This window comes from Trachemys scripta, chromosome 9 (assembly GCF_013100865.1).
Source record: "Trachemys scripta elegans isolate TJP31775 chromosome 9, CAS_Tse_1.0, whole genome shotgun sequence".
NCBI lineage: Eukaryota > Metazoa > Chordata > Testudines > Emydidae > Trachemys > Trachemys scripta.
In genome coordinates, this window is record NC_048306.1 from 86,122,903 (window position 1) to 86,138,831 (window position 15,929).

Genomic DNA, 15,929 nt, shown 5'->3' on the forward strand with positions numbered 1-15,929 from the left:
GTAGATCACATTTGTTTTTCATTGGCAAAAGTTATAGCAACCATTCTGGTGACTTTGGACTAAAGTATCTATATCTAATAAAAGAATTGTACATAGCTCATAGAACTCTGCCATTTCAACATACTTGTTATAACTGAGCTATAGAGAATATCTGTTCAAGCTTTAGTTAGCAATTGTGAGAATGAAGTATTCAAGTAAGATAAGCCTTTTTCAGTATGCATATTTTCTAAGATGAATAAAAAATTTGGGAGTTTTCAACAAGTGAATAGAAATGTGGCCTGGAAATAGCAGTATTATCATATGCATTTATCATCCAGTCATATATTCATAATGCATAAGAGAGAGGATTTATGATGTCAACAAAAGGAATGTTATTAGTAACAGAGTTTTATAGATATCAATGAAAATGTCAGATAGCAACTTTGTCAATGGATACACTTTCACCATGGGAAAAGAGATGTGTAAAATTGCTTTTGAGGTTTAGGCAGAACAGAAGTATTATGCTACTGGGAGTATGCTTAGGAAGGGATTATGTTTTGGCTGACAGCACATGGATCAGCTGATATTTTAATAAAGCCAAGGGGTTAGGTAGGAGCTTAGATCTTTGGAATTTTTGTAAGTAAGTACCATTGGATAATATGTAGTTAAACCCCCGAATTTGAGGTAACTCCCAGTAATACGGACATTTTTGGTAAACCCTCATTGTCTGACTTTTCTGTTATTTGCAATTTGTTTCTCTCCCCTGAATATGGAATTCATAAAGAAACCAATTTTGTTGATCTAAAACTCTGATTATCCAAAGATTTCAAATTCCCCAGAAAAATGTGGATAACCAGAGTTCTCCTGTACAGCCCCCTATGTGCCTGGCAAGGAGATGGGGGAGAGCAAGGACCATGGCTCCACCCCACTTCACATTTACTGGACGCAGAGGCGAGAACATGCTGCATCCTCTCCAGAGTGACTCTGCAGGCATATTAGGGTACAATCCCTAGGAGTACTGCTTCTGAAGAATTCCTGCAGGAGCTGCACAGTCTAATGCTCCCAAAGGCAGAAGATTCTGCCCATGGGTAGAATCCAGCCTATATTTTGCAGGCAGATGGTGATTTCAGAAGCTGATCATCATTGAATATCCAAATGCAGAAAGGTGCTTAAATAACAAACTGATCCACTGGCCAGTAGCCACACAACTATACATAATCAGTGTAACCATGACTAGCATAATCAATGTATATTAGTGGATAGACAGTTACTGATATGAGTTTCCTGACAAAAAGGGTTTATGGATTAGTAGAGTAAACTGGTTGTTAGGCAGATGATTATAAATCTAACCTGTTTATTCATCACCCAGTGGATTGAGTACAGCCTAGTCTAAAAATAATTTGCCTTCATCTGAAATAAATTGAGGTGCGCTGTTCTGGGATTAATTTTTGTGCCATCAAAGATTATTTAGCAAGGCAGTGATTCCTAGGAGGTATATCATCTTCATCTGCTTTCATGGCAGCTCCTCCTCTCCCTACTTGTCACCCACAGAGAGTAGCACAGAGATGGATCTGCTGTCATCTGTCACAGGAGAAGAGATTCCTCTCCCCTTTATCATATGACTAACACAGAAAGCAATTGTCTTCTTTTTTGTCATCCGCATTCCAGACAACTGTTCTCCTTTTTGTCACCCCTGTGCGATTTCTCTTTGTTTTATCAGTGTTTTCCAAAGTGTTAAATTTTACTGCTGCTGTTGCCCGCTGACTCTAATCCACATTATTGGTAGCTTGTGATTCCTTTTCCTGAACAGCTCATCATGCTCTTGGCTTGTACATTCATTTTCATTGGCGATTTCGGGAGAAACAATGCAAAAATGTGCCCATTAATCACACAATAAAGCTAGACTCGAAATGTTTGCATGAAATGGGAGGGATAGGAACTCTGCACATTGGGTATTTTGTTTGTACATAACTAGGGGGGTGCACTACAGGCCAGAACCTCAGATGGTGTAAATCAGTGGAGCACCATTGCAGTCTCCAGGTTTACATCAGCTGAGACTCTGGCCCTCTGTGTTTAACTCCCATTGGTATGATTTATACATGTAGAAACCCCTTATTATTTCTGATGTGTTTCTATCATTCAATGATTTTTTCCTCCCTGCTCATTAAGACTTCATGAATAGAATGGGGTGGCTAGTGGAAAAAAGTTTTTCACAAACATGTTAATAAAATCCAGGTAGCGATTAAATCCTGCCTTGTGCATTATACTTTTGGAGTGGTTAAAAACCTTCACAGGACAAGAGTTCTGTGCATGAGATCATTTATGAAAAATGATCTGTGGTACTGTAGCCAAAATATGCTTTCATGACAAAATTAACTATGGGAGGGAGAGGAATTAACACTGGAGTTGTTGGGAGTGTTTCTTTGTTTTTTTTGTGGGGGATAGGCATGAAGAAAGACAATTTGGAGAAGGAGTCAAGGGAGAATGAGAGAGAAAGGAGCAAGGGCTACATTCTGTCTGCTAGAAATAGTAGTAGTATTTATTATTTGAATTGTGGTAGTGCTTAGGACCCCAAGTCCTGGACAAAAACTCCATTGTGCTAGGCACTGTACAAATACAGAATGAACAAATAGACTCTGCCCAAAGAGCTTACCAAGTTCTTCCACCTCTATGTATGACAGTTTTTTTTGTGTGCAAAGAATAGATACAAAGACTAGCACCATTAATTTTTCTGATCAAACGAGACCGTGACTCAGATTCTCTCCTGTGTCAAGATCTGCTTGGTGCAAGCAGGTTTGGTAGAAGGGGCATGTGGGAACAAACTATGCCTCCTTGATTCTCATAATACAGCTGCAAACCCTGGATCCTAAAATTAGTACAGTTGAAAGGTGCTCTCGTGTACATCAACTGACTGCAGCCCATATGGAACCATACATCAGCTGAAAACTGGAGGAGCGCAGGCATGCACAATATGCCTCTAAGTGGAGAGGGCAGTTAGCGAAGGAGCTAGTTATGTGGTGTTACACTAGCTCAGAGCTTCCCTATACTGGGGACTTCTCACCTGACCAGTTAGGACTAGATTCTGCCTCTTTTCACCACCCGAAAGGAACAAAGTACCCAGAACAGAATGAGAGAATATGGCCCCATTTAACTATAATTTAAATCTACAAATTTCTGACATTTTTAGCCAACCTGCACCCAATGCAGTTATTCTACTGCAGTACAGACCTATTAGGACACAAACATTCATTCTGTAGCTATAATTCCACTTCTAAAGACATATTAGCCTTACATCCACTGAACATGTTTGTAATGGAACAAAATCCTCCTCTTGCAGTAAGCTCGGTAGATGTTAAATGTAGAATTCATTTGCAGAATCCTAGCCTGTTACAATGAAATAAAAAGCCTTTTCAAATTAAATACTCTCTAATTCTCTGTTCCAGTTGCACATTTTAATTATGATTCTAATGTACTGTAAATGTGACATCAGAATCCTTGTCTAATGCTAGGAATTTGGATTTAATTAAAAAAATAAAATCATACTAAGCAGATACGTTTAATGATTATAGTGTAATTAAAGTACGCAATCAAGCTTGTATAAGATACATAATCTTAGGATACATTTACAGTGTTCTCTCTGTAATCCACTCTGTATTATAAAACTAGCTGAGATGTACCTTCAAACTGCACCCTAGGTGGATAAACTTTTCTCTGAGCATTGTCTGCTGATGCTTCTTGAATGATGGTTCCATGAGCACAGCAGAACACAGTTTGAGGTTCTAATTGCTCACACCATCACAGCTTTCTTTTTTGTCTTTCTGTTCACATCTTACATTGTCCTCCTAGTTCTGCCTTTTTCACCTTTAACATCTCCTGCATAACCTATTTAGAAATGACTGACAGTTCAAAGTGGTATGAATTTACATTAAATACAAGAGAGGTTTTTGTAGCATAAATATTTTCTTACTTAAATCTTTAAAAGCTTTTAAAGTATTACCTTGGAGCAATTTAAACAGGTTTTGCATTAGCATAAAAAGGGCAAATTAAGTTGCATAGGAGATTGTAATGCTCCTACACATAATAGGCGTGTTTTCCCCCCCTTGATAAAGTAATTTTTCCCCTTTGGTACGTGTGCAGAATAGCATTTTCAAATATTCCGGTAAAAATACTGGTGCTGGAATGGAGGGGGCGGGAGGTATTGAATGGTAACATTTTCATTAATGGAAAGGTTAGATTTTTACTAAAGTAATGCTCTCACCCACCCTCTGTAAAGACAGAAAATAAACCCAATCAATGCAAATCACAATTTCATAATTGGCTTCCCTTTGAAAAGCGAACTTTTAACATGCTTATAGCTCCTTAAAAACCAATCATCACTATCTTCATAAAATGTTCATGGTCAGAATATTAGAATACCAAGATGGATTCAGGTGCAGTTATTCATGTCAACCCATGGGGAAACAGGAGCATGGAAACAAGATACATTTCTTCTCAACAAAGCACACGTTTAGACTGAATATCTTACAGTACAAATAAATGATGGCCCAACCCTCCAAGGTGTTGTGCCTCAATGGGAATTGAGGTTCCTCATCACCATGAAAAGTCAAATCCTAGCAGGTTAGATATAGGCAGCCTATACAGTGTTCAACCCACAAGAGGATTGTAGGAAAGCAACTCATTCCCCTTGGTTAACATTGATATCTCTGCAACTGAATCTAACTTTAGCGCCCTGTAGATTGATCCTGAAAGTTTTATGAAGATTTTGATAGTATGCAATAAAGGCATTCAGCATCTTGTGGGATTGAGCTCTGAGAGATTAGATGCAGATCAGTCTTTGCAATACATTTTCATGGATCAATATCAGTCATGGGCAAAACTAAAAAATTCAGAATTCAGGTTCATTTTGGAAAAGCATGGAGACGTAAGGATACTCATCAGAACTCTGAATCTCTTGAATCTGCAAGATTAGGCTGGAAACCCCACGAGAATAAGTTCCCTTCCCAGCACATGCAATCAGAGACCTGAAATGGAAAGATGTAAAATTCTTCTAGTTCAGAATCTTACAAAGACCTGAATTTGGTTCAATAAATGAGCAAAGTTTCAGTTAGAGAGGGATGAGAAACCGTTCTTTACCCTTCCAGACTGGTTTTAAAAAAATCTAGGGCATATTGCACAAACAGGCTGATATTTTTATTTGAGCCTAAGGGAGTAAGGCAGCCAACTGCCATTGAAAACCAATGGGACTTGGGCATGTAATTTCCCTTTGAAAATACCTGCTGAAACACATGCGGCCATGTTTCTAAAGTCATTAGGCTGTGTGTTTTTAATTAATTATTTCTTAATAATAATTTATGTAAGCACATTAGACAAGATTTTCAAAGAATGGTGTGTAAAGTTAGGCTCCTAAATCCAGAATTTAGCACTGGAGAAAGTGACTTGTTTTTCAAAAATGCAGGACACCCAGGAGGGAGGCAGCATCATTTGACTAATAAACTTACATTATATTAGTAAATTTACATTAGAGTTGTTTCTACCTTGTTCCTGAAAACATATCCAATATATTGATAATACAATACAGTCCACGGTGACTGCCTTGAAATGAAAAAGAGATCCGGGTTGTGGTATTGGATGGAACACTTATTTCACTGTAGAATAATTTTGGCTGAAAGAGGGAACTTAGGTTTTATTACTGGCTATCTACTAATTTGCTGTTTGACATTGCATAAGTACCGGGGGGAATTTTTTCAAAAGGGTGGCCTCCCTTTTAAGCCATCATAAACATTTGCATCTGTAATATTTGCACCGGCAAGTATTACATTTGTGTCTGTAAATTGCAATTGTCAGCTGTAAGCTACAGTATCTGTTCACTGGTATATATGTCAGGCAATTAGAAGTCCAAATACTCTGGTGTGCACATTTAATTTTGTTTCAGAGTAGCAGCTGCTAACAGTCTGTATCCGCAAAAAGAAGAACAGGAGTACTTGTGGCACCTTAGAGACTAACAAATTTATTAGAGCATAAGCTTTCGTGGACTACAGCCCACTTCTTCAGATACAGTATGGACACAAATTGGCTCTGCAGTCAGGGATACCAAATATTAACTTGGAAGAAAATGTAGGCCAACATTTTTCTTGGCTTCAGTTTCTCTCTTTAAAGCATGCATAATGATATTCTCCACTTTTGTATTACCTGCACCAACCATAATACCAGTATTTTCTAACTTCAATATGATTTGCAATACTTACTCTACATTTCAGGCTAAATCCTCAGCTGATGTAAATTTGTGTAGTTCACTAAAATCAATGAAACGGTTAAGGATATGGACCTTTATGTCCAAACCAATGGTTGAAAGCTGATCAAGTGCTATAGCTCAATTTTGCAAATGGATGTGATCCAAGAGTGGAGGTGCATTCAGCTGCCTATTGTGAACTACTTTTTAACGTTGCATGTAAGTGCTTTTCTGCAAAGAATTTGGCATATCATTAGTTTTAATAGTTTTAACCTATACCTGCTCCAAGTCTTTATAAGAAGTGCCTGTGATGTCAAATGGTTTTATGAATCCATTTATTTTTAATTAAGTTATTGCATCACATATCTTGTGACTTGTTGAAATTATATGCACACTTCAAATTTTGTGTGTAATAGAGACACATTGTAACAGAACAAAGAAATTGGTAAGTGCCAAAGTCAATCTATATTCTTCTGATGAGCTGAGAGCAACCAGGAAGCTCTCTCATCCAATGTGAAAGTAGCTAGAATATCTGAAAATGCCAATTTATTTGATTGGATATTCTATGGGAAACTAGTCTCAGACACAGACAGAGAATTATAGCTAAACTAAATTAAATTGGGATGGAGCACAATCATTTTGTAATTCCTTTCTCCTTACAAATGAAAAATAATATTAATAATATTATGCTAGTGTCTAGGAACCCCAGTCATGAATCAGGGCCACATTGTGTTAGGTATTGTAAAAACAAGGAATGAAAGGATGGCCCCTGCTCCAAAGAGCTTACAATCTATGACTTGGGGTTCCTAGCATTTTTAATCATATAACATTAAATAATCCATTTAAATATCAACAGAGATCACTATGGCACCGGTAATTAACTCTGGAGTTCCTGTACAGATTCAGTGGCTGGGAAGCCCTGCATAGACAGTGTAGAAGGGATACACTGGTATTCGATCCTCTTTTCCTATGCACCTAGGAGGAGAAGAGTCACAAATTCTATGTCTGAGCAAGTTAGGAATTTGATATTTATGAAGACACAGCTGATCAAATTTTCAGCTGGTGTAAAATGGCAAATCTCCATTGAAACCAACATATAGATTTTGTCTCTAATGGTCTGATTAGGTATAAATCAGGAATAGATTTATTGAAGTTATACTGGTGCTAATGTGGTTCAAATGAGAAGAGAATAAAGCCTTCTGTGGACACACCCTCAGGAGACAGGTTGGCAATTCCTGGTGCAGAGCTCTCAGATCAATACATAGGTGTGGCAGTGTCAGAGTTTGGCTCAGAGAATGTAATTCAAAGAAATCATAAGCTATGAATTCAAAATATCTGGGCTTGCAATTTACAATTTCTAGCAAGCAAGCATTAATCTTTCCCTTTCCCTTCATAGCCCTCCTTATTAACATCAGCTTCTTCCTCACTAAAAAAATCTCTCTGCTTTGTCCACATCTTTCCTAACCTGAACCCTTGTCCTTTATCTTGTCTTCAGTTATAGTTCCTCTCTTGAATTGTAAGTTCTTCAGATAAGGTTATATGTCTTACTCTTGTGTTTGTGAAGCACCAGGCAAATTTACAGCCTCTATATAAATTATTAACAACATCATTAATGGAATTAGGAACAAATTCACTTATGCACGTCACACTGTAAATCTGGCTAAACATTAATGATAGGCAAACTGGGAACATTTTCCTTTGTGTGCCAGCTTGCTTTTATTAAATACAAGCTAAGTAGGTTTTCCTTTTCTGAAGAGAGTTTAACATGCTGATACATTAAAGTATACTGACTCTCATATTATCAAGTCAAAGTAAAGCATGCATGCCTTAAAGTGATACAGTAGGTCTAAAAGATGCTTTCCTTATGTTAGTTATTGTGGGCCAACTTCTACCAATCTTACTAATGAGCACTACTCTGTCATTAGTCCCATTTTTCTCAGTAGGGCTTCTAACTAAATCTGACTGAAATTATTTAATGTGAGGAAGGTCAGCCCAATCTCCCCCAGTGAATTTTACTCTAACTCTTTACTCAGAGTGTAAAGCTGTTAGCATGTCACATAATATAGGATATGTCAAAAAATGTCATGAGACAGATCCAGAGTATCACATTATGTGTACAATAATAGATCACACTGGCATAGAAATGAAAAAGAAATTAAACATCCAAACAGTAATTATATTACACAAAAAATAAGTGATTTTCTTGTTCTTTTTTTTTTTTTTTGGTAACTTCATTAAAGTCTGATTTGCGTAAAATAAACATTATTTCTGTCAGTCATTTTCAAAGTTATGAATTAGACAAACCCAATAAAACCATTCTTTTCACATTGCTTTTCCCCATACAGCTACCGAATATATATATCACTGATAAGCACACCAATTTAAGACAAATAATTGGTTGGAAAATGGGAATTATTTTATGCAAAGGATTTCAAACAAATCAAATCATTTTCATTTCATTCAACATTTTTCTTGGGATTTTTTTGACTAAGCCATTCAAAACAAAGATTATAATTAGAAATTAAATATATTGCATTTGGGGGCCTGGGACCTTTCCTCCCTCCTCCTTTCCCGCCCCCACAGTTTGCTTCCTTATTTTCCTTTGGAAAAGGGAAAATAACCAAAAATAAATAAATATTTTAAATGTTTTGTTTTACTTCCATTTGATTTCAATTGAATTGCATTTTTTTCTTCATTTAGAATCTATTCCAGATTGATTTTTTTAATTTAAAATCATTTTGGTGGAAAAAATTCAGAAAATTCTGAATGATGCAAACATCTTTGTAAAAAATTTCAGATCCATCAAAACCCTACTTTTGTCGAGAACATCCCCTCTTCCCCCCCGCCCCCAAGCTATTGGATAAAAAATTTCAAAACAGTCCTAGAAATAATTTCTGAGACTTCATAGATTTTAAGGCCAGAAGGGAGCATGGGGATCATCTATTCTAGACCCATTGCATACACCTAGTAGTTCCTGCATTGAACCCTTGAATTTAATTATTTTTATTTCCCTACAGTATCTCACCTTTCTTCCTGTTCTGAGCCCTGACCAACAAAACCTTTGAAGCACATGATTACTTTAAGTACACTCCTTTTTAAATCAAGGAGTGTGGACTAGATTTTTAATCCAGGGGTAACATTATAAAAACCACTTGAGTGATTTAGGACTCTAAGTTCCATTTTCAAATGACTTTCAATAAGACTTAGGCTCTAAAGCACCTAAATTACTTAAAAAAATCAGGACACTGGTGCTTTTGACAATTTAACTCCAGATGTATATTTTAAAATCCCCTCATCACCCATCCACTTTCAGCTTCTGAGTTTTTCATGTCAACTCACAGCAATACTCATTTTTCATACTGCAATCGATTTCTCAAAAGGCTGCACTTGGTCTGGGTTTAGGCTTTGGAGTTGACAGTCACTCCCTCTGATAATTTTCTCTGTTTTAGCAATGCAAAGACTGGACTCTGTGTCAGCCAGGGCAGTCTCCCTGCTAGACACAAGCCACTAACGAACAAATGACACAGAGCTAGGAATATTCAAGAGGCTTATTTGTTACAATTAAAAAACAAAACAAAAACACACCACACCTTGATCTACTCACTGCAGTTCTATCAAATAGCTTCAGAATAATGGCTCATGGAACCACATTAATATTAGCTGAAAGATATAGAAAGAGGAGTGAAGGGGCTTTTCTCATAACTTCTCTAGAAGAGAAGAATCACGGTGAAAAGGCATTAATTCAAAAATCTGCATGTTCTAAATGTATGCCAGACTTTAAAAAGCTTCCTAACATATTATATATAATGTGGGAATCTTACTAAGATCAATCATTTTTTACATCTAATGTAATACTATCTCTAAAATCACAGGAAAATGTGTTGAAATGTAAGATGTGCAATGATTTCCATATTTTTTTCCCCTGCAGTGGCCTGACATAACCCTATGTGATCCAAGATGAATGACCACAAACAGCGTGATTCTGAGGAGCTGCGTGCCGCACTAGTGTAATCCCAGCTGAGACGGTAGAAAAATATATTGGCAGCTGTCAATTAATCTGCGGGGGGGGGGGGGGGAGGAAGAGCAGTTGCGGCATGACAATGGCAGATCTGGGGTTTGAGATTACAGCTGCAGAAAAACTAAAGCACATCACAGGAGTGATGTTCATAGCTACCAAGAGATAGGACTGCTCAGTGTGTTCATGGGCTTTGAGCACCCCCTTCTGGATTCACATGTATCCAGGAGGCGGCATCTCATTTTCATTCTCAGCCTCTAAGGAGAATAAAAGCATCTTCCGTCCTTGGCTTCTGGGGAAGGCAGCTAAGCTGAACCAGCAGAGAGAGAAGGGGAAGCAGAGGATTAGAAATTTTAAAAGCTAGAACAGAGAGAGTCTTGTTCTTGAGAGAGAATAAATTGCACATAATGGAAACATAAATCAAGAAGTTAGAGATGGAAAAACCCTATTAGATTATTTAGTCCATCCCCCTGCCAGTTCAGATGTGTGTCCAACAATTTTTTCTCTACCTCTTAGCTAAAATTCTGTGTAATTTATAAAGGACATAAGGGGCTAGGATTATCAGGTGACCTAAAGGCTTCTTTGCACTGCCAAAATGGTGTAAAGAGGCCTTAGTGTAAATGCAACTCAGGCACAAAAAGCACAGGAAGAGATAGATTAGAAAGAAAATTCCCATCCAACCCCTCTCGACTCCCACAGTGAAAGCAAGTCTTTCAGAAAGTCATCATTCTGCATGTTTAATTCATTTTTTACTAACCAGAAACACCTTGGACCCAATTTCTGTTCCTAGTTACAACTCCAAGACTCAGGTGGCTTCAGTGAGCCTACATGGGTATAACTGAGAGCAAAGCCTGTCCTTGTCCTTCAGAAAGGAGAAGGACTTTGATCAAAGCTATTTAGAGCATATAGGGCAGGGGTGGCCAACCTGAGCCTGAGGAGCCAGAATTTACCAATGTACATTTCCAAAGAGCCACAGTAAAAGCCCCCCATCAGCCCCTCCCCCGCTCCCAGAGCCTCCCACCCACCAGCAGCCCCACCAATCAGCACCTCCCCCTCCCTCCCCACACCTCCCGATTGGCTGTTTTGTGGCATGCAGGAGGCTCTGGGGGGGAGGGGGAGGAGCGAGGGCACGGCAGGCTCAGGGGAGGGGGTGGGAAGGGGTGGAGTGGGGGCAGGGCCTGCGGCAGGGCCAGGAGGTTGAGCAGTGAGCATCCCCCGGCTCATTGGAAAGTTGGCACCCTGTAGCTGTAGCCCCGGAGTCGGTGCCTATACAAGGAGCCACGTATTAACTTCTGAAGAGCCGCATGTGGCTCCGGAGCCACAGGTTGGCCACCCCTGATATAGGGTGTTTTGGAGTCGGTTAGCCTTAAAAGGCTGGGTGCTAACTGAGGACCTGAACTCAATATTTTTGGCATAACAAAAGCATCTAGCATTTATTTGAGGCACTGATGAACTCTGATCTCTGTAATCACACAGTCCAAAGAAACTGATTATTGACCATTCAAAGAACAAGTTCAAATGATTAATAGCCTTAAACTTGTTTTAACCTGATTTGCTGTAGAGACACTGTGCCTTTAGTTTGACTCCAACCCCCCAGCAAAAACCAAACTAAAAAAAAAAAAATCAAATACATTTCCTGTCCTAATTTGTACCATTTCTTTTTCATTAGTTGTTGCTCAGTTTAATAAGAGAAAAGTGACCTCAGTGGAATTTCTTATTTTAATTGAAAACGAAAGGATTGGCACTGATTCCCCGGCTGTACATTAAGGAAATTATACCCTTTTTAATTTCTTTAAATATATATTTTACCCCAGTCTGCACAAATCAAGCTGCCAAAACAAAATACTGGTACTTTAACCAGGTACTTTAACTGAACATCTACCAAAAAAAAAAAAAAAAAAAAAAAAAAAAACCTACAAACTCTGAGGACACATTGTACCAATGAGCCCCGAGCTTTTGTAGAGGTGCTGATTGTATTTCATGAAGCGCAGTCCCACGTCCTGTTCCCCATCCCAGAGGGGCATGCACAAACTGCAATATCCCTGTCAATGACTGGTGGAACACTTTACCCCAGTGTCATTCGTTCAAAATTCTCCCTGCAATCCCCCGCCTACAGACACTCAAAGTGTGCCTGTTCCCTATGCACGTAGCAGAGGAGGGTGGCTAGGAAACAGCTTGTGCCCTTCTCCCCTTCTCCTTACTAGAACAGGGACAGGGTTCGCTAGAACTTGGGTGTTGTCTTGCTGTAATCTTAGTCTTGCTATTTATGGTACAATTTGTATCAAATTTACTGCTAGAAGAATGTTTTTCCAGCTATTTTGTTGAATCACAGATGAGATGGTCATAGTGCTTTGTGCAACAAATGAATCCAAAGTCATCATTGGTCAAGACCATTTCTAAACTAACACTCCTGTGTATACCTCCAATACATGTCTCACAAGGCAGCAAATGAATGTCCACTATGGCTGGGAAGCAGAGATTATGCAGCATGTTTCCTCTCAATTTTCAGTATCCCTTTTGCCTGGACAGTATTTATGGTGTGTGACCTGACATGGACAGGCAGCCCTCTAGGTGAAATGATGTCAGGGAAACCTGCCTAGTCTCTAGTAGAAATACCCTTTGGAAGATAATTGATTCATTCTGTGGCTTATACCCTCTGTCTTCACAGGAGAAGGAAGAGATAGTATACAACTGCAGACCAGGGGACCAATGGTAGCAGAGACACTTAAGCAGCCATTCTGACAAGTGTGAGAGGAAGCCTGGCAGGAACACATGTGGATTGGCACTCCCTGCAAGTTACCAATATGCATATGGCTGGGGTCAGAATTCAACATAGGTTCTAAGGCCACCTAGGTCTTGCCTCTACCCCTTTCCTAAATTATTACTGATATTTTTTATCTGGGCTTTTTCCCTTCTGTAGGTGGTTTCATGGAAGGGACTAATTTGACTACAAATGCTGTAGATTTCACATATTTCTTCAGTGCTAAAACTCTTTGCCTGCCCAGCTGAAGATCTGGTCACAAATCCAAATGTGAATGATGAAAAATATGGCACGAAGGCCTCTTCGAACCTCAGCAATTTAGTAGCCAGGACATACTCTAGCCTCTCACCTGCCCTTTGTAGAGAACATGTTGCAATAACCTGGCCTGGAGCGGGCAAGAGCATTTACCACTATGGCTAGCTCCTCACCACAGAAGAAGAGAAGCACTCTTTTGGCCATCCATAGAAAGAAGGAAGCACTTCTGGGCACTGTTGTTCTTTGGAAAGGAAATCTTGGCTCACTGAAGTCAGAAGCAAAACTCCCATTGACTTCAGTGGAGCCAGGATTTCACACTGGGTGTCCAGAAGTAGCAACGAATACAAGAGGACCCTGAGGATTGCATGCCACCTTGATAACCAGGGGTGTCTGCGTTGGTAGATGACATAGTTCTTACTAACACTTAAATAGAGGTGACTGGAGGAGGACAACTCTGTTTCATGGTAACTTTCAAGGTTTTGGAATTTGTTTTCATTCTGCATTGGAATGAAAACAAAACCTTTTGAACATTTTCACATAAAATGGAATTGTGCTGGGGTGGGGGGAGGGTGAGAAGAGAGAAAGAGAAGCCAGTTATTGTCATCATATGCTATTTCTTTCCTGAATTTAGATGTTGAAACGAAAATATACTTTTCCCTCCTTTAATCTTCTGGAAGGAGATAGAAATGAGAAGAGTCAATAGTGCTGCTGCTGAAGGTTAGCACAGGGATCGAAGTATAAACTTTCTTAGCAAAACTTGATCCAGCTTCCATTTAAACCACTTGAAGACTCCCATTGCCTTCTGTGGGATTTGGATCAGGCCCCATGTGCAGATTCCCAATTTACCCAGTTTTTACAGGGGAAATTTGACCTTGGATGAAAAGTAGCTGGTTCATAATCAATCCAGTTAAAATGCAGGGAACATAGGTCAACATGGCAAAATAGTTAAAAATATAGCAAGGTGCAGCATTGGTGGCAAAATGCATTTTTGCCAATATATATACACTATTTCATCGAGACATATCAGTTCCCACTAAATTTTTAATTGGGAAGGTTTCTGGGGTCAGGATATCCAGGGGTGGGGATAGATTGAGGGGCAAGGGAGGGAGAGAGAGAGAGACTCTATAGCTCAGTGATTAGGATCTGGCCTAAGGGACCCAGGTTGAGGGTCAAATCCCTGCTCTCTGCCTTATTCAAAACTCTGGTCTTGATCCTTAGTCTCTCACATGCCAGGAGAATGCTCCGCTTTGCACTCCACCACCCCGATCAAACCCCCACACATTTTTCTTTCTCCCCTCTCCCTCCCGCCTTCCTTCCCCAATCAACCATGAGGAGAGACAAAGTCTACATTGCACAGATGGGTAGTTAGCTTCTTTTCTATTGCATTTGCAATGTTCTCTATGATGCGGTAGCAGCTGTGATGAGAATGGTGGATGTCCCCAATCTATGCTCCATTTAACTCCTGGAATTTTAGATTACATTACATTGTGTGGAAGGTAAAAACTCCTTCTAAGCAGTGGAGTGTAGGGTCCTAAAACAGTGTTAAGTTTTTAATAACTTTTGGTTTCATGTCTTCTGCCCATGCTGGCATCTTGTTTGCACCTTTCTTCTACCATCAAAATAGACCCAGCTGACACCCAGTCCTCACAAATTGTATTTCCCAAGGCTTAGTCCTTCAATAAAATAAAATAAAATGTATTTTACATCTTATACTATTTACAGTGGTGCTATGTGACAATGACAAATAATCAGAAGAGAAAAAATATTTTACCACTGAGCAGGGAAGTCAGGATTATTCCTAAGATTTCTCTTTCAAACACTCCTTCTTCCTCATTATAGAAATTGTATGTTGAACCCCTCCCAGTCCCATATTCCTGACTTTTAGCTACAGATTTTAAGAAACAGGCCACTTACCTTCCTCAGATGTGTTTGTCATTATTGAGACCCAGCATGTACAAATATGCCAGATGGACGGTCAGATGAATGGTATTTGCCAGTGTGGTATGTTGTAGCTCAGCATATCCCTAAGACACACAATGGGACCAGGCCTGAGATTTAATCTTAAAAGTTAGGTATCACAGAACCCAAGGCAGTTTAAATTATTAGTGGCATGTATTTAGATTTCATCAAGGTAGAAAGACTAGAGTGAATAGTTCACTCATAGAATCATAAAACTGGAAGAGACCTTGAGAGGTCATCTAGTTCAGTACCCTGCGCTCAAGGCAGGACTAAGTATTATCTAGACCATCCCTGACAGGTATTTGTCCAACTTCCTCTTAAGCATCCCCAATGATGGAGATTCCACAACCTCCCTAGACAATTTATTCCAGGGCTTAACCACTCTGACAGTTAGGAAGTTTTTCCTAATGTCCAACCTAAACCACCCTTGCGCAAATTAAACCCACTGCGTCTTGGCCTATCCTGAGGTTAAGAAGAAGAATTTTTCTCCCTCCTCCTTGTAACAACCTTTTATGTACTTGAAAACTGTTATGTTACCTCTCAGTCTTCTCTTCTCCAGACTAAACCAACCCAATTTTTTCAATCTTCCCTCAGAGGTCATGTTTTCTAGACCTTTAATCATTTTTGTTGCTCTTCTGTGGACTTTCTCCAATTTATCCACATCTTTCCTGAAATGTGGCACCCAGAACTGGACACAATACTTCAGCTGAGGCCTAATCAGTGCTGAGTAG